The sequence below is a fragment of the Marmota marmota genome, unplaced genomic scaffold (genome assembly GCF_001458135.2).
Source record: "Marmota marmota marmota unplaced genomic scaffold, marMar, whole genome shotgun sequence".
Taxonomy (NCBI): Eukaryota; Metazoa; Chordata; class Mammalia; order Rodentia; family Sciuridae; genus Marmota; species Marmota marmota.
In genome coordinates this window covers 9,885,628-9,904,473 of record NW_026000206.1, presented here as the reverse complement: position 1 = coordinate 9,904,473, position 18,846 = coordinate 9,885,628, and the positions used below count along the sequence as shown (strand labels likewise).

General features: G+C 46.6%; 1 long non-coding RNA gene across 1 annotated transcript; it reads left to right on the top strand.

The window, feature by feature from the left end:
- Positions 1–12,408: 12,408 nt before the first annotated feature.
- LOC125612753 lies at positions 12,409–15,498 on the top strand. The gene is made up of 4 exons (XR_007343228.1): positions 12,409–12,710; positions 14,017–14,496; positions 14,601–14,687; positions 14,878–15,498. It is a non-coding gene; the product is annotated as an uncharacterized LOC125612753 (long non-coding RNA).
- The last annotated feature ends 3,348 nt before the right edge of the window (positions 15,499–18,846 follow it).

The window sequence follows — 18,846 nt, the reverse complement described above, 5'->3', positions numbered from 1 at the left end:
AGCTTCAGCCTTCTCCCTGTGTGTGGCCCCGAGTCCACTCCCTCTGCTCTGCAGGAGGACATGGGGGTAAGGAGGTTGGTGACAGTGCAGCCACTAAGACAGGTTTGCAAACATCTGGGCAGGCAGTGTGTCCCCAGGACCACCCACACCAGGAGGCCCGTCCTGACTTCCGTCTGTCCACTGCAGGCTATCTGTCCATTGCCCCAAACCTGAGGTGGGCTAACTGGGGCCTTGTGCTGCCCCTCCCTCCCTGGCCCCTCCAGGCAGATGGAGCCTGTTCCCCATGCTCTACCCTGGCCTCACCTCTCTTGCTGACTGCAGCTCTGCCCACCTGGAGTGAAGAGTCCTCCACCAGACATTTGCCTGCACCTGGGCGTCAGGGGGACCCCAGCAGTGGGGACCCTTCTCTGACTTCTCCGGAGCAGAGCCTCAGCTGCTGGCCTTTGCCGTCCTGCTTTGTGAAGGCCACTGGAATCTTCTAGTTTCTCTTTTATGCTTAAACTGACACAATTCCCCCAATTAATGTGGTATATTAAATATTAGGCTTTAATAATCTACTATTTTATTAATATATTTTAATATTTAATGCTAACATTTTATGTGGCATTCTTAGTCATATTAATCTAGTAAATTTTGCTAATAAAATTAATTTTTTCCTATTTTTACTTTTTGAATAGTAAAGGTTATGGGAGAATAAAAATCATTAGATTTCTTTGGGGTAAATGATGGGGGAAGGATTAATTTCCCTGAAAATGATTTTTCCTTTGCCTTCTCTCCTGATTCCCTGTCCCCTGTAGGAATCTCATATGGTCAAAACTTGACCCTGAAATGCAGATGGGTGTGGACCTGCCACGTGTTTCCTGGACCATTTTAGAGTTTTAGAACTGGAAAAGCCCTGTGGGAAATCTAATGACTGCTGAGGCTTGTGCCTAAGAGGGTCCTACCTCCTCACAAGCAGGGCTCCCTGTGCTGAGAAGCCACCGTTCCCTCACACACAGTGGTTGTGGGGCTGGAACCCTGTGGACCTGCCCTGGGAGCCAGCGACTCTGACCCGCATCTGGACACATTGCTGCCCTCCTCCCTTCCTCCAGGGCTTGATGAGCCTCCCTCCATGCTGTTCCTCAAAGCCTCAAGCCACAGGGGCAGGCGAGAGTTCCTGGACCAGGGGTGGAGGCAGGAGACCCTGCCAGGGTGCAGGATTGTGAGTGACCATAGCTGGTCCCCAGGCCCACTCCTCCTCCTGGGTCTGAATTCTACCCAGGTCACCTGCACCACGGAACATACAGGATCTAGACATCTCCCCTCCTGCACCCTTCAAAACTAGCTTTCCCTGGGGACTCCCCTCCCCCTTCTGTTGACTTAAAAGCAGTTCACCTTCTGGGAATGGTTGGAGCTGGCACTCTGAGGCGGTCACATCTCAGAGGGGCCGTGATGGCAAATTTCCATCTGGGCGCATACTCTGCCCACCTTCTTACAGGACAGCCTGAATCTCCAGGGATGGAAAGGAACAGGTCCACTGGGGCGCAGAATAGCTCCCTGTTTCAACTGTCCTTAGCTTGCAATCTACGTGGGTGTGAGGGGCTCCACACACCTGGCCCTCACTGTGTCCCCCCAGGGACACCCAGTCAGCCCTGCTGCTCCCTGTGGCTGTGAGAGCCTGGATTTCTGCTTTTCAAAGACCAGTCTCCATGTCTTGGCTCATGCTTTCGTTTCTGGCTAAAATATTCTATTTCCCTCTCCCACCCGACTTTGCCTTCTTTCTTAAAATTTGGTTGTGTTTTAAATTAATGAATCATAAAAGAAGAGGACATGTCAGCCATAATTTAAACACCCAAAGTTAACATTTTGTAGCTCTATTTCAGGTCCTTGTGAAATGCACATGTTTTTTGTATTGTTTTCTTAAAGTTTCGTAATTGAACAGTCAGAGATGGCTTCTGCAAAGCAGATGAGGCCCAGCCTGCAGCCCTGACCTGCACTCCTTCCGGCACTGGAGATTTTGACCCCCTCAGAGGCCACACAAGCTGCCCTCTTCAGGCCTGAAACCTGGATCTGCCCTGCTCCCATTATTCATGACTTTCCCACGGTATTAAAGGCTCTCTGCCTGAGGATTCTGGGGGCTGTACAGTCGGCTTTTGGGGATGAATTGGTTTGCTCCCCGGGTGTGGGACCTTCGACAGGCCAAAATTTTGCTATTACAAATAACACAGCAAACAGCATGTTCAGGCATTAATCCCTGTCTCTGTTTCTTATGGTTTCCTTGGAAGGTACTTCAGGAGGAGGATGGCTGGGTAGAGGAGAAGAAATGGGTGGATGGGTGACTCTCCATCATCCTTCCCCCTAATGGAGACGGCAGCAGCAAGATGAGAGCTCTCCTAGATGCACCTTTGCCCGTACTTTTAAAAAGGCATTTTAAAATTCCTGTCCTTTTGATGGGTGCTGAAGAGGATCTCTTTTTTTAACCTTTAATTATTTATGACTCACAAGTTTGGGTCAGTGAGTCATGCCTATCTCTTTGTGTTTGCCTTTTGGTAAATTTCCTGATTATCTCCTCGGATCTCAGAGTATTTTTAAATGAAACATAGGCAGTTTTGTGCATTAAAGATTCTGGTCCTGGTGTCTTCTACCAGTTTGAAATACAGTTTTTTTCCAATTGACGTGTGCTTTTTAGTTGTTCACATTGGAAGTTTTGGACATCATGAATTTTTTGATCTCAGAAGTCTTTAAAGCCTAGGAGGCTGTCATATTGATGTTCTGTGTTGTCTTCTTTTGCTGTTTACTGAGAAATCCTCCTGCTTCCAAAGACCAAATCACAAATTGTTCGTTATTATTATTATTTTTTAATTGTAACTTAACTGTTGTGTATTGTGTTTGCTTTTGCATAGGACACGAAGGAGTACTAGGGTAATATATATATATAAAGCTAGCCAGTCGCCTGGCACTGTTTGCTAAACCCCCTTGCTGTCCATCCTGGGCTAGCCAACTCCTTCATCCACCTTAAGTGGGGACACACCTCCTAAGGCATGATTGCAAAAGGACCCTTTCCTTCCCACAGTCGGACCATCTGTTCCTGGACACTGTTTTCCTTATTGCATATTTATTATGCACATTAATATATGGGAAGGCAAGAGTTTGCTCATTACTCTCATTTTGACAAATTTATTCTTTTCTAAAATTTCTCATTTTTGTAAAACATTTTATTTTGAAATATAATGCATGCATTAAAAATTATGAACTATCAATGTAGAATTTAAAAAAGGAAAAGTTATTGAAAATGGACCCCTGTGTAAATACCATGCAGGTCAAGAAATGAAACACTGGTGTCCCCCAGAATCCTCTCCTCCAAGTCCCAGGCCCAGCACCTAGCTCCCTGGAGGACTGCCACCCTGACTCTGGAGAGCCGCACCTTGCTTTTCTTTATTAACTTGATCTAAGGATGCATCCTGAAACTCTGGAATGTAAATGGATTTATATATAAATGAATTTCACATAGAAGGACTTAAGTGTTATCTTGCATCTGCTTCTTTTGTGTTCTGTTCCACTTTTAAACTTTTTTTTTTTTAAACTTTTGGGTATTGCTGTGTGTAACTGTGGTTCAGTCCCTTTCATCACAGTGAAATAGCCCTTGGAATAACATCCTTCCCTACATATGTTGGTCCTCCTGTTGCTGCCTTTGGGGCTCTCATGACTGCTGCTGCTCAGAATTCTTGCACACGACTTTCAGGCACTAGTGCATACATGATTCCATGCATGTGCGTCAAACTCCACTGACCAGGCCTCCGTTTTGATGTTTTGATGCTTATGTTCCGTACTGATAGATGATGCAAAATGGTTTTCAGTGGGTCAAGCAGATGTACACTCTCACCATCAGGCTATTGTGGGTGAACCTTTCCATTTCAGCTTTTTGGGTGGCATGAGAGCATCTCATGGGGTTTAAGTCTGCATTTCCCTGATGATTAATAACGCTGAACACCTCTTTATGTGTCTACTGGCTATTTGGATTCTCTCCTTTGTGAAGTACCTGTTCATGTCTTTTGCCCATTTATAGGTGGGTTGCCTGTCCTTTTTAGTGTGGTTTTATAAATGCCCTTTAGGTGTTCCAGGTTGGAGCCTTTGGCTGGTAAGTAAAATTGCAAATATCTTCTCCCATGCTGTGGGTATCCTTTCTTGTTCCTGATGATCTCTGCTGATGAAAAGATGCTCTGATTTTTAAGGCATTTCAGTGTATCTGAGAAATCCTTTATATATCCCATTGAAGAAAACTTTTTCTACCTCAAAGTCATGGAAATGTTTATCTACAAGGTCTTCTGCACACTGTGATCTTTCGCCTGTCATGTTTACATATGTAATCCCTTGAGCGAGAATTGTGTGTTGAGGATGAGGCCGTGATCCAGTTTCGTTTTTTCTTTCATGGGTGCCCAAATTTCCCAGCATGCGTTGGAAAGCCCATCCCTGCCCTCATTTTTGCTGTTGTCTGTGCTGTTAACCACAGGATGCCTACATGGCTTCAGATCTTGTGATCCAGTCGTTGGTGTATTTGCATATCACTTTGCTAAAACCCACTGTCCTCATCGATATAAAACTATAATAGGCTCTAATTTCTCATGAAACCATCCTTCCCACTTTTCTTTCCCTTTCAGACGACTGGAGCTTTCTTGGCACTTTGGATTTCCATGTGCACTTTCTAGTCTGCTTTGCCGTTCGGCCAGGAGGAGCTCCTCTTCAGATCCACTGTATCCCACTCAGGCCCTGAGCATCCGCCTGGGTGGCTGACATCGTCACGCTAGATGTGGTTTACAGTTTCATCACTCAGCCCCTCTTTAACGTAACTAGCATTACAGTTTCCCATGTGAAGGCCTTGCTGGTTTTATGCTGTTTTATGAGCAATGTTTATTCCAATGTGATTGATTTCCTATCATATTGCAAATGATATCTTTAAAGTTTCCATTTTCCTTTGCTTTATAGGACTATGTAAGGACTGTATAAAAGGATGATTTTTGTATATATATTCCTAGGAAAGATTTTAAGTCATCAATTTGTTAATTAATCTGAAAATGCTTCAGGGCTATTGACACATAGGACTGTAATTTTATGATTTTTTCATCATTTTCAAGATGACAGTCGGTTCCTCCTCTCCAGTCACCCTCTCGGCTTCTCTTTGGCCATCTTGCCAACTGCACTGGTGAGAACTTCCTGGACCACTTGGAGAGAATGGGGACCGTGGATGTCCTGGCTTTGTTCCTGAGAGTTTCCTTCTCCAGATATTTGTTCCAAGTTAAATAAAGTCCAGTGGGATTTCACTTGGGGTTGTACTTTGGGACCTGCACCGTATCAATTTTCGTATCTGGGAGTTGGTGATTTCTGTTTATTTAGAACATTTTAGAGATTTTGGGACATTTTCCTCCTATGAGACCTATGCATTCTTTAAAGGTGTGACCCTAAATGCATACTTTGGATTTGCTTTCTAATGTGAGAAGAATGCTGAGCCCAGACATCTTCTACCTGGTTGCTGCTGGTATCCTGTGGTGCTTTCACATTTGCCTGGCATGTTCCTAAATGTGTATTGTGTTTCATAGATGATTGCCTTGGGTTTTCTAAGTTAACATGATATTTTATGCAAATATGCATTCTCGTCTTCTCTTTTTTAATACTTACAGCTTTTATTTCTGAGTTATTTATGAAAAGTTAAATTTTAAACTTTCAAATGATTTAATTGCTTTATTATCATTTTATCAATTTCTAATGTTATAGCATTTTTGATATAACGCTTTGCACTTAGAAACCTATGAAAGTTTTAGATTTTCTTCTATGATTTTGTTATGGCATGTCATGCAGATAATTCTGTATATGTGTAATGAGTATTTGAAGAATGGTAAAATATTGCAAATGTGTGTGCATGTTGTATGTGAATGCACATGTGCACACATAACACCATAAAACAACTCCAGCTCCGTAGTAGCCATGTATAGGTCCGCATATGAATTGAGCTTCATTTGGCCACTCAAACCCTTTCCAAGCTCCCATTTCTTTTTCTATTTGGCTTTCCAATGCCAGAGAAAGTTGATTAACACCTAACTCTAGGGATTTCATTAATTTAGATTTTCATTCATAATTATTTTGCTTTTGTAACATTTGGTTTACGTTGTTTGCAGGATATAACATAATAATTGCTATTTCTTCTCAGGCTATTTTAATTTTCGTCAGTATAAAATGCATACTTCTTTGTCCTATTTGAATATTTCTGCCTCGAATCCTACTTTTTTCTTTTTGTTGCCATTGGGCTGTCTGACTCTTTGTTCTATAAACGTCAGTATCATCTGGTCTTATACTGTGTGTAATTCACGTTTACTCATGTGCAAGTCTCTTATAGAAAGTTTCAAGTCTGTCACAGTTGTTATCCTCACTATATGTTTTGGCTTTATTTCTGTTCTTATTCCTTCATTTTGTTTTCTACTTGGTAATAAAACTGACTTTTCATCCTGTGAGTTAAATGCTTCTTCTCTAAAGTGTCTTCCAGGGGACCTGAGCCGGCCCCACCACAGAGCCACCGGCCAGCTGTGCCGGGAGGGATGTCAGAGCCAGCAGCCTCCAGCTGTTGGGGCCCTAGGAGGGAAGCCTGCTGCAGCCCACCTCCAGCACTGGTCGGCTGTGCAAGCAGAGGCTGGGGCCTGTGAATCTAGCTGTCCTCCTTTCCCATGATGCTGCTTTACCACTGGGACAACCCTGGCCCATTTTTAAAGAAAGAAACACACCCAGTGCTGGTAAAGTGTGCTCATCTGCAAAGTCACCCCAACTTGCTGAAAGATGATATCAGTAACCCCCATTCCCTCGAGACTCAAACAGGAAAGGTAAAGGTGGAGCAGTGCTGGTCGGTCTTTGTGGCTATTCCCGCCTGCCTCTCCCTCGCTCCTCCTCTCCAGCGCTGGGACGTTTGCTGAGAAGAGCAACTCGCTGTGGAACCATCTCCACCTCCTGCAGGAGGCAGCAGAATCAGGATGGGGCCGACATCACCAAGAACTGCCAGCCCTAAGAAATCAATATATCTGGACAAAATGTTTGTCTGAACGTTTTATTTCCTCACTTGGGTTATTTCGTCAACTTAGCCACGAAGAGTAAATGAAAGGGTCAGAAGACTCTGAAGCAACTCCTGACTGTGCATCCAGGTGAGACTTGATCCCATCATCTGTGCTGTGGGCATACTGCAAGTGATTATCAGGGGATCAGGCATGTCCCTGGCTCTCCATGGAAACTTTCTGCATTGCTTTGTAAATAGTGCGAGGTGGATGCCATGGCTTGGTTTGGAACAGGGACTTAACTAAGGTAAATACTTCTGGTAGAAGGTCAGTGATGAGCACTGACATGTGACCACTTGAGTCCAGTTTTGTAATTAAGGAGCTTCTCAGTTTAGAAAGTTAAAGAACACCCCCCCTCCACACACACACACACACACACCAAATCCCTCCCTACATAAAATAATTAGAAAGCAATCTGGTTTTCTGATAATAGCCTAACTAATATTCAAAGATAAAGAGGAAACACTAAAAAGGTCCAGAGAAAGAGAAAACAGATAAACACAACAGCATCAAAAATTACAAGATCCTGGGGCAGAGGCACTCTCCTGTGATCCAAGCTTCAGGAGGCTGAGGCAGGAGGGTGTAAGTCTCAGGCCAGCCTGGGCAACTCACCCAGACCCTCTCTCAAAGGAAAAGAAGAAGAGAGAGGAATCTAGCTCAGTGGTGTAGCATCCCTGGGTGCAGTCTGATTTTAAAAGTCACTTAAGATTAGGGTTAGAATGCTCAACATGGGACACTAGAAATTAGTGGAGTAAAATCTTCAAGGTGAGATGTTTGAAGCATTAATTTTATGCTTATCTAAATTATTATTCAAAATTAAAGATAATTTAAATTCTGTTTTACACTTGCCAGTTCTAAAAATGCTTACTATTCTTTCTTAACAGATCTTCAAGGATGTACTCCAGTAAAATAAAATCACCAACTAGATAAAAACAGAAATGGGAGGTAAGAGAAGCAATGATGAGTCATAAGCTCTGAAGCAATTTTTTGAGAATCTGATTGAACAACTTTCATGTGATTTTTAATAAATGATTACTTTGAAAGTAGAAAATTGTCATTTTAAAAAATATATAGTTACTTTCATTTAAACTTGGACATATACAGAAGGTTGAAACATGTATCAATATTTTGCCATATTTGGGGAAAATGTTGTAATTAAGAATTCTCAGCATTTGTATAAAACATTTTAAGGGTATTTCTAGAAAAACAGAAATAGTACAGTGAAATTCTAAGACATTGGAACAAATAATTCAGAAAAAAAGAAAAGTGTATTTTTAGTATTAAAGCACAGAAGACAAGAAGCAGCACAGAAAACAGACCTATCAAATAACCAAGCACACACACACACACACACACTCACTTCACTCCACACATGAAGGATGCAAGAGCAGATTGAAGAAAAAGAAAAAGGAAAAAAAAAAAAAACAACAAAAACCAGTGACGTGCTAAGTACAAGAAATAGAGAGCAACATGATATAGAAAAATGGAAAGATCAAAGGTCGAAAATGCAGACACAGATTGCAATCAACTTGATAAAATTTATCAAACCTGAAAGAGTTAAGAGATGAAGGCAAATGAAGAAGGAAAGAAAAAAATCAAGAATGAAAGAGGAAGCAGACCATTTCCAAAGGGGTGGGGCGGGGTACAAATGCCTGTCAACTTGTGAACATGTTTTTTACCTTTATTGTGCAGGGCTGGGCATGAACCCAGGGCCTCACAGATGCTAAGCAAACACCCTACTGCTGAATTGGACCCTTGCTCTTGAACTTGTTCTTAACCCAGTAGCAGGGAGTGCACTGCAAATTACCAGAGGAAGGAGACTCTGTCTTGCAATGCAGTGTACCTGGGGGTAAGCAAGAGCAGTTCCAAGGAGCAGTAGGAAAGTTCCCACCCTCACTGTGGGTCAATGGGTATATTTTTCTGGAGCATTTTTAGGGGACAATAGAGTAGCAAGTATCCCATTTTATACTGTGTAAGATACTTCTATAGAGCATTCCTGTAGAAATACTGGCACAATTATACAAAGCTGGAAGAACACAGATCTAATGGCAGCATTGTTCATAACAACTAAAACCTGGAACCAGATAAATGCTCATCAGATGGATGAGGGTTAAGGAAACTATGGTACATTTATTTTATGGAATACTGTAGGGGTGTCAAAAATAATGCTATAAAATAAATAATGCTATGCAGGTACAGAACTAAGAATATTTAGAACTAAACAGTGTTAAAAAGGTGATGGGAGGGGGTCAGTATGCTGGGGAACAGTGGGGAGGGACACATAGTGAAAGGGAGCTCACGTGGGCACCAATGGCACATGCCCAGGTGGTTTCAGTCCTTCTCTTTGAAAATGCAAGTGGATTTGGGAAGTTCCATAAAAGGAAATTATTTTTCGACTCAATACGATTCTGTATAATCTGACTTTTTAAAAACAAGCATTGCTGTATTAAAATTGTTGATAATTTTTAAAAGTACCCAAAAAAGGAAACTATATGAGCCCTCTTGAAACCTCTATTAAAGGAATTTTAGTTAAAATCAGGGACTGCCTCATTATGGTAGCTGGGTGCCAGGGGCTTGTCCTCAAACTACCCAGGTCCATGGGACAGTACCAAGCCAAAAGGAACACTCACAAAGATGAGAAAAACACAGAGAATAGCTACTATGAATTTCGAAATTCAATTAAAATTGTTCTTCATGAGACTGTAGTTCCCACATGAATTTGAGTGGCTCTGAGAAGCTTGGGTGGGTGCAGATGTAATTTAGCACTGAGGAGCTGCTTCTGGTCCCCTGGCTTACGTCATGTAGTTCCACACTGTGTACCAAGGCCATTAGCTGGTTTTCAGTCATCTCCTACACCTCTGCAGTCAGGTATGCACCTGCTAACATCCTAAGAGCAGGCCCCGTGGGTCCATCTCACAGGTACCTGAGACGGCTGCATGAGTCAACCCTACAGATCCTAGGAATCATCTCTCACTTTAGCAGCCAACAGGTATGAGACAAATATTCCAGGAGGGAATAAAACTTTTAATTCCCTGTGGGCTGGCCCGAAATCCCAGGCAGAAAATAAAACATATTAGCCATCAGGATAGCACAACAGAAAGAGGAAAATGTAAAGCTCTTAGTGTCCTAGCTGTATGACAACAGTGATGCTCTGTGGGTCTGCCATGGCATTCTGCAGACTGTCTTCACCCCGGACCCTGCCCAACAGAGCAGCCCACCTGTCCTGGGCATCAGTCTCCCAGCAGCAGAGAGAAATGAAGCCATGGACACCTCCTGGGGCAGCAGATCTGCCTGGGAACAGTAGGGGTGACTTCTGCCTGCATCTCATTGGCTGGAAGAGGTCACATGACCAACCCACCAGGAGCCTGGGCCATTGTAGGGGAGAGCTGGCATCCATCAGCCACACCCTGTTTCCCACAGTTTGACACCAGCTGAGGGGTGATTCTGCCAAGGGGGCATTAGGCTCCCGCATGTACATGCAGATTTTGGTGTAACACACCAGTCAGTTGAAAGAACAAAAGTGCCTAAGAGTGTTGCTTTGGCCAACCCAGCACGAAATGTGAATGGAAACAGAGAATTGTCATCAGATGAACTACTGAGCTAGGAAGGCAGGTCAAGGATGACTTGACACAGTGACAGAGAAGACCACAGCCATGGGACAGGAGAGATGGATGCTTTGACTGTTGCTCCTCCTAATTCCAAGTGCTGCATATGCGTAGATGTAGATGGCCATATGTCCCAAGGAGGAATCACTTAGAATCTTCCTTTCATTAAAGAAAAGCCCTGGCCCCGCCCACAAGCTGCCCTGATAACCTACAGGCCTTCCTCATCCCCATCTTCCACTTCCCGGGTGTGGTTCATGAACGCTGCGTTCCATCAAGTTCCTCAATGGGTCTTTCTGCCAGGACCCCTTACCCTTCTTCCTGGCCCATCACAAATCCTCCACACGTATTCACTGAAGAGGGCCAGGCAGAGGCTGAGGGGAGGCCCGCTCTGCCATCACATCAGGCTGCAGAGACGCAGGAAGGCTGCTCACTGGGCAGGAAGACAAGTGCTTCTGGCCTCTTACTTCTTTTTAGTTCTGGATCCTTAAACTGTGGGAAAGTGACTGACCACCAGGAACAGGTGTGGAGATGAGGTGGGAACAGAGGTGGCGCAGGAAGGGGCGGAGTTGAGGGTGGGACAGGACGCCTGCAGAGACCCTGAGACTGGGGGAGCAGCGCATGCTCGAAGGGCATGGGAGGACGTGTATTCTCCAGGTCATGCCACTTTTTTAAATGTCAGCCAGAGAAACCTGAGGGGAGACTCCTGCTCCCTGACTAGACAGGGGGACTGCAAGCTCCCTCTGAGAGAGACACAAGGAGCCTCATAATTGGCCGTAAAAGGGGCACAGCCCGGGCTCGCTGGTGTTCCACCCACTTGGCACAAGGCTGCAGTTCGTCCTGGGCGGACGTCCACTGGCTGGGGAGCTTGCTAATGTATCCAGCTGCAGTCCTGTCTATGCAACTGGACTTAGATTTTCTTTTTTTACAGCCCTTGTTTAAATCCAACTCCATCTCTACATCGGCCAAATTGAAAACATGAGTCCAGCCTCCAAAGCTGGCCTACTTTATCATGATTTATTCGTGGGAACGCAAGGCTTGCCAAGAAGCGCAGGACCTCTGCCCGGCATTAATAACTGCAGATGAGATGGAGTCCATTGCATGGGAGAATTCAGTCCATGGCCGGATGCATTTAAAGGGGGAGAATTTTTAAAGGTGAGACTCCTGCTCCCCACAACCAGGAGTGAAGAACTGTTGGCTGACTAATGTGGACGGGCCACAGGGTTCATGAAGAACTTGGGTGACGACACAGTTCCTAAGAATCTCCCAAAGATCCACTGAACCATGTCCAGCTGTGGTGGAGGGCAGTGGGGGGCTAGCAAACATTTAGCCCCCAGTTCTTCAAGGAGACACCTTAATTTAGAGCCATTGCCAATTTCAGAGTGTAAATACTCCCTTCCAGCAGCAGGCCGTGTGCAGTAGTTTTCCCATACAGGGGAGGTTGGCACAGTTAACCTTAAGACCATGGAGAGTGGGAAATGTAATAAAATAATTAGAAAGTGATTTGTTTTAGGCACCTGTTACTTTTTAAAATATATACTGTTTAATTTTAAGTTTGCATAACTTAATAATCAATAATGCTAGTGTCTAGCAACTGGCTTATGAGGTTCCTGGGAATCTAACAGTGGTTCTCTTGGGAACCAGCATGAGGCAGCTCCAGCACAATGGGAGGGGCAAAGGCTGCGTGTGCATGTGTGTTTAAGAAAGATGATCCACGCACCAAGGCTGAGCGAGTGCCCTGGAAGGCACTGTAATCCATTTCACCGATCCTAGGGTCTGGTTGCAGGTCGGCCAGGGCTCAAATTGGCCGTCTCAGAGCAGCCATGCTTTCAAGCATGAGCCAACACTCAGGGTCTGTGTCCTTGGACGGAATCCTCAGAGGATTCAAAATCCATCGTGTGTGCTTCTGAGAGTAACTTTAGCATGCACATTTTTTTCTCGGTATCTAAATCCTTTAAGATGTTCTCACCGTGGGTCAAATGGAGTGATCCCAGTGTTGTGTTTCCTTACATCACCTCTAAAGCAGAAACCCGAGAAGGTAAGAGACTTGGACTCTTGTCTGGGATGGTTTAACACGCAGAGCTGCCAGTGTGTGATGAGGAACAGGAACCGGCAACCAAGAGGCACCGTCAGGGAGCGGGGCAGCTCAGAGGCAGGGGCCTGAGGAATGCAGTTAGGAGCGTGTGGGGGCATCATGGCCTGGATCTGGGTGGGTAGGGGAGCCAGAGCTTGGCTAGAGAAGGGGCAATAGATGTCTGCCCTATGCTTCATAGGAGGAAGGGCATGTGACCCCCAGGCTCATTTCCTCATGTCTGAAGAAGGGGCAGAGGCTCCTTCACGGCCACATGAAACACAGGGCCTCCCTAGAACTAAGGCCCCAAACCCGCACTCCAACAGAAGAACGAAGCAGCCCAAACCTCAGTTTGAACTGTGCTCCTGCCATGCAGTGGCTGCGAGGACCGTGGAGACACAGGCCCCCCAGTGAGCTCCTGTCGGGGCAAGTGAGAGCCATTGGGGTGAGCAAGTCCTGCTCCTGCATGGCCAGCCCTCTTGCAGGGACACTGCCTCATGGCTGGAACATGGCTCTTGTCCTGGGGGAAGGAGGAGATCCCGTGTTACCCTGGGGTTTTTAGTCCAGGCTTGCTTCCCGTGGCCATCCCTGAGGGAGACCACTCTCTGCGCTACAAGAAGGTGGGGTTTCAGGGGAGTCGGCCACCCTGCAGTTGTCTCTAGGGCTCCTCAAGGCCCAGATCCCTCTGAGGCTTGTTGATATCAGCACATGCTGAAGCAGCCAGGGTGGAAGAAGCTTCTGGTTTCTGGGTAACATGGGAACCTCAGTCAAGAGCAAAGGTGTCCTAACACGGAGGCTCTGAAAGGTCAAGAGGTCAAAGTCATCTCCATCTTCATTAGAGTCTGTCTGGAGGGCATAGGTGATGTTGTGTCTGCACAGACACAGAGGGATGACACTGCAGTCAGGTGTGTTGACGTGTCTATCCCTGCACATGGGTACCTTTTGTGGGGACAGGAGGGTAAGAATGGCTGAAGTCCACCTACTGGGCAAATCCCCAGCATGCATGATCATCAGCTGCAGTCCTACTGTGCGTAGGTCTCCAGACTCACCTGACAAAGCTGCTGCCATGCATCCTTCACTCGCCTGCTGCCCCTGGCCAGCCTCCCCACCACCAGCCTTTGTGTTCTCTGGGTTTCTGCATATTTGACTTCTTTTCCCCGCAGACATGTGAGACCTTGCAGTGTGTTTTTCAGTATCTGGATTTTCACTTTAGTATAATGTCCTTTAGGTTCATTCATATTTTTGCAAATGACAAAATTTCCTTCCTTTTTAGGGCAGAATGATATTCTGTTGTAAGTGTGTCCACTCATCTAAGGATGGACACAGACGATATCCACATGAGGTGCTGATTTCCATAGGAGGGGTGCGGATATCCGTGAGGTGCTGATTTCATTCCACTGGTTCTGTCCCCAGCAGAGGGATTCCACGTCACCTGCCAGCTCTGTTCTTGATGCTGTAAGGACTGTCTTTCTTACCCTCAGCCACCTGTTTGAGCTGCTTTCTAGAAAGCTCTCCAGGTGGGTTGATTGCTGCTTGAGGATTGGTTCAGCTGGACAACTTGTCCGTGGTGATGGGTGTACCAACAGAAGGTTCCAGAGGCAGAGTGGTGCCCGGGAGCTCCGTCCCTGCTCCACAGTGTGCCGAGTGCAGCAGACGTCGCGGAGGACATGAGATCAATGAAGGGAACAGCTGCGGCCATGAGAGCCATTGACCTGCTCAGTGACAAGGAAGAGTGCTCACATGGTAGAGAACGGTGAAAAGTCAATTCCATTTTTGAAAAATCTGTCAGATTAATTAAAATACAGTGTAGTACAGGAGAGCTAATTAATACCCCTCCGCCTCTCTCCTTATCTGCAGCGCCTTTTCTGCCTTCAGTCCCCCTCACCCAGCACCGGGACTGCTGGCTTCACCTGACGAGAAAGTTTAGCACCGGGTAACAGTGAGGTAAGCTGACACGAGCAATTAGTGTCTGTTTCTAGAACAAATAGAAACCAACTGGCTATTAATATTGTCATTTTTAATCCTCTTAAATTATTTGATTAAAATAAAAGCACAAAAGCCAGAAGATGAGACCACTTTTTAAGGCATAATTGATCTTTAAAATTGTCCTCTTTTATCTTGCATATTGTCAAAGGTGGGAGCAGCGGCTGCAGCCTTGCATGAAGACATGGGTAGGAATTATTCAAGCTACGACACTAGATTACCTGCGAGATTGTGCCCAGATATTTGGCCGGCTTGCCTGTCGACACGCAGGCAGCCCCTACTGGGGCTGTTAAGCGCTCTTGATTGGCCTGGACAGCCCTGCTTCCCCAGGGGAAGTTTTAGGATGAAAAAATATAATCAGAAGGGACCCGGCAGAAGACAGAAGCCAAAAGGGTTCCAAAATGGACCACTGTGGGCGGGACTGCTTGGGAAGTCTGCACAGAGCCTGTCAGATTATCTGTCTGCAGCAATTATGTTGATAAATTTGCCACAGGTCGCATCTTAGCCGTTGCATCATTTTGTGGTGTGTCACCAGGAAGCACAGGCCTTTGTTTGGGCCCCTCCTGGCACAAGGAGGAAGAGACACAGGTGACTGCTCACGTGGGTCTGTTGCAAATGCCCTCAGAGTACTTGCCTTCCTGTGTCTCCTTTTACCAGTCCTGGGACTTAATCTGTCTAAATGAAAGTTGTCTTCGGTTGCTCCAGGTCTTTACTAAGAGCACATGAAATTCCACTGAGGTGACCTTCACCAATAGGAAGCCTCTTTGCCAAGCACATCAATGCTGCTTTCAATTTCAACTAGCAAATTAGAATAAAAATTGGAAAGCATTTTCTATTTCAGTGGTTGCAGAAAATTTACATTTTAAAAGGCCCAGTTAAGATATTAGGTGGAGAAATTAATGAGTTTCCTAAATTATAAAAGAGGCAAAAAATGTTTTTAGAAATCCAACATGAAACCAAAATCCAGGACTCTGACGGGGACTGTAGTTAGCCAGGTCCTCTCTGGACACAGCACGTGGTTCGGAGTTGAGCTCTGTGTCATGCAGAGGGCTGTGTGCAGTCTGTGGTGGCTCGTGACAAGGTGGCATCTACCCCAGTATAGGCAGACATCGCTTGGTTAATAGAGTCCAAGGAATGAAGGACCGAGCTCTGAGGTTCTTGTGAGGGATGGGTGCGTGCTTAAAGACAGCACAGGGGCTGCAGTCACAGCAGAGTGGTGGGCCTCCTGCCCAGGCACACAGCCTCCTGGACAGAGGACCAGAAAGCCAGAGAACAGTGTGTTCAGACGCAAAACCTAAACGGTCCCGATGACTTCAGGCCACTGAGGGGACTGGAACAGGAAAGAAGACCCTGTCTGCTCTCAGGCTGCTATTTAACCCTGCAACCCTGGGCAAGTGGCTTCAACCTACGTGTCTTGGTTTCCTCACCTTCAAATGGACATGATAATAGGAACTATCTGGGAGAGTTAAGATGATCTGTTTACAAACATCTTAGATCCGAGATGCCCATTGCCAGTCATGAAGGAGCTGTTAATTAATTAGGAAAAACGTGAGGAAGGCTCTGATAACAAGAAGCGGGGGAGTGTTGTCCGGGAGGCCAGCTGCCGGTCACAGCTGGCTCTCTCAGGCAGGACAGGAGAGGAGGCCCTGAGTTGTGGAGGCAGAAGACTATGTTTTGTGTAAGTCTGGGCCCTGGGAAGGCAAGGTACCACCCAAAGGAGGAGAGTTGAGCTGTAACTCAAGAGAAGCACTGTCTAAGAAGACAGGCTGGGGCCCTGGCCTTCCGGAGGGGAGCAGCGGAAACCAGTGCACGGGACCGGGAGGTCTGGGGGTGCAGCAGGCTGCTGGTTATTTCTCAAATTCAACTCCCAAAGAACCTGAGACCTCTTTATTTACCAAACACATATTATTATATTCCTTTGATTTTAAGAGCACATGTTTTTAAAACAGCTTTTAATGGGGATGAGAAGGAATCTCGCCTCAGACATGCACACTTATTGCCAGGTTCACCCTTACTTGAGAAATGTTAATGCCTGTGTCCTGCAGGGAGAATCTAAAGCCAAGGAAATGCTGGGTGTGACAGAGCTTGTTTGACACTCCTGGAGGCCATCCAGAGGTGTAGATACTGCCCTGCCCACTGCTCAGTGCCTCTACCCTGGGACAGACTTACCAGTGTCTTTGCACTCACTGTGCCCGTGCGGAGCCAGCCTGGGTGCTGCCGAGGAATTCTGGAGAAGATAATAGTTTGCATGTTCTCAACCTTTATTTAGGGAGGAAAAATTGCCTACTAAGCAGTTGAGAAAATATTGCAAGCATGTTGCAAATACATTGAAGTAGGCTAGCAGTGACATTTGTGACCCCAGAACATGCTGGAAGGTGCAGGTGGGTTGTGTGGCATGTGTGTCAGCAGCTGGTCCTGCAAGAATCTCTGGCCCAGGGGGACTTAGCCGCACTGTCCTATGCAGCCCCTGATCTGTCCTTCATTCTGTTCTCCGACATGTTTCCCTTGTCCTCTCTGTTCTATTTGGGCTTTCCTATGTTTTTTAACACTTAACTAAGGGTGTCAGTCTTTCTTGTTAAATATGTACTTCTTTATTCTTGACTTTGCCAAACTTTTAACTGCTAACATTCTCTGACTCCGCCCCCACCAAGCTGGGTGACTAGCCCTAGCTGAAGCTCTAGAGGTGGGCCCTCTGGCCCAAGTTATGGCCCACTACCTGGAAGGAGCTGAGGAAATGCCCATGTGACATCATGGGAGGTTGAGCACCCTCTCCTCGCTCACCTGGGCTGCACACATACCTCACACACTCACACCCACACATATGAGGACCGCAGGATGAGGCCGTGTCTTGTGGCCTCCTGCTGAATGCATGCTCATGTCCCTCCACGTCCGTGTCCCACCAGACCTCCAAGGAAGGGCTCCCAGGTACCTGAGCTCTTCCGCCCTCCTTTTCCTCCTGCTGGATTCCTGCCAATCAGCAACTTCTGAGTTTGAGGCCTTCAGACCATCTTAGAATTACAAGCCTGGCTCAGTCATTTTGGCAAATGATAATAAACTGTCCTTTTCACTCCATGACAGATCAAAAGAAAAAGATATCTATGAAGCATTTCATTAGAAGACAATTGTTTGTCATTGGTTTGGAAATGGAGATAATGGACTACGTCTGGGAACCTCTGGACCTGTTAAGGCCAGGGGACGTCATCATCTTCTTCTGCAGGGTCTCCACCAGCTTCTGCTCCTGACTTCTCTGCTGCCTGTGCCACCCTGCCTGCCCTCGCTCCCGCTTCTTAGTGCACGCAGGTGTCCGGAGTGCCTGTCTGCCTAGCTCTGGTTGGACACACTCCACCAGGGCCCTGGGTTAGGTGTACTGTGAACGGGCAGGACTGCAAGGGTCTGTGCCAGTGGCTTCTCAGTGGGGATGGGGCTACTGTCTTACCCATCTTTCTTCTGTTGGGGGCCACAGGGAGCCTGGCACGGGGCAGACACTCATCAGTGCCAGGGAGGTGTAGTCTCATGCTTAAAATGAAAAGACCTGCCCAGGTTCTGCTGGCATAGCCGTGTCCCTGGGCCCATCCTGACTGTGACCTCTGACCTCATCATGACCCCCCACTCCTCCTCTGGACTTGCCAGTTCTTGGCATGGCTTCTTGTTTTCTCTGTGGCTGGCTCTCTGCTTTCCTGCCTCTGCTCAGCCTGGGATACCCAGTCTTCATGGACCTCTTCTGGCCTAGCCTCTTCTGGGCCTAGCCTCTGCCAAGCTGCCGAGCCCTGAGGGTGGTGGCTTGACCTCCTTATTTGTTTGTCCTGTGGCTTTTCAGGGCAGCAGCGAGCTGTGCACACGGAGGGTTCAGCTGCTGCAGGGTTGGGTGGACAATGGCCTGAGTTCTCGGGTGACCCATCCATGGGGAAGGCCTGCTGTGCACTGGCCTTGATGCTGTGTGACGGCCCGGCACAGGAGGGGTGGGCGAGTTTGGGCTCCTCTCCACACTGGGCTAAAGCATCGCCCAGGCAGCTGGCCAGTGCCAGGGTCAGAGAAATACCATAGTGGTCACCTCTGCCATGGGTTCCACATGCGTATGAAAGGCCCACGGGAGAGAAGACAGGGAACTGAGGGTGGCTGG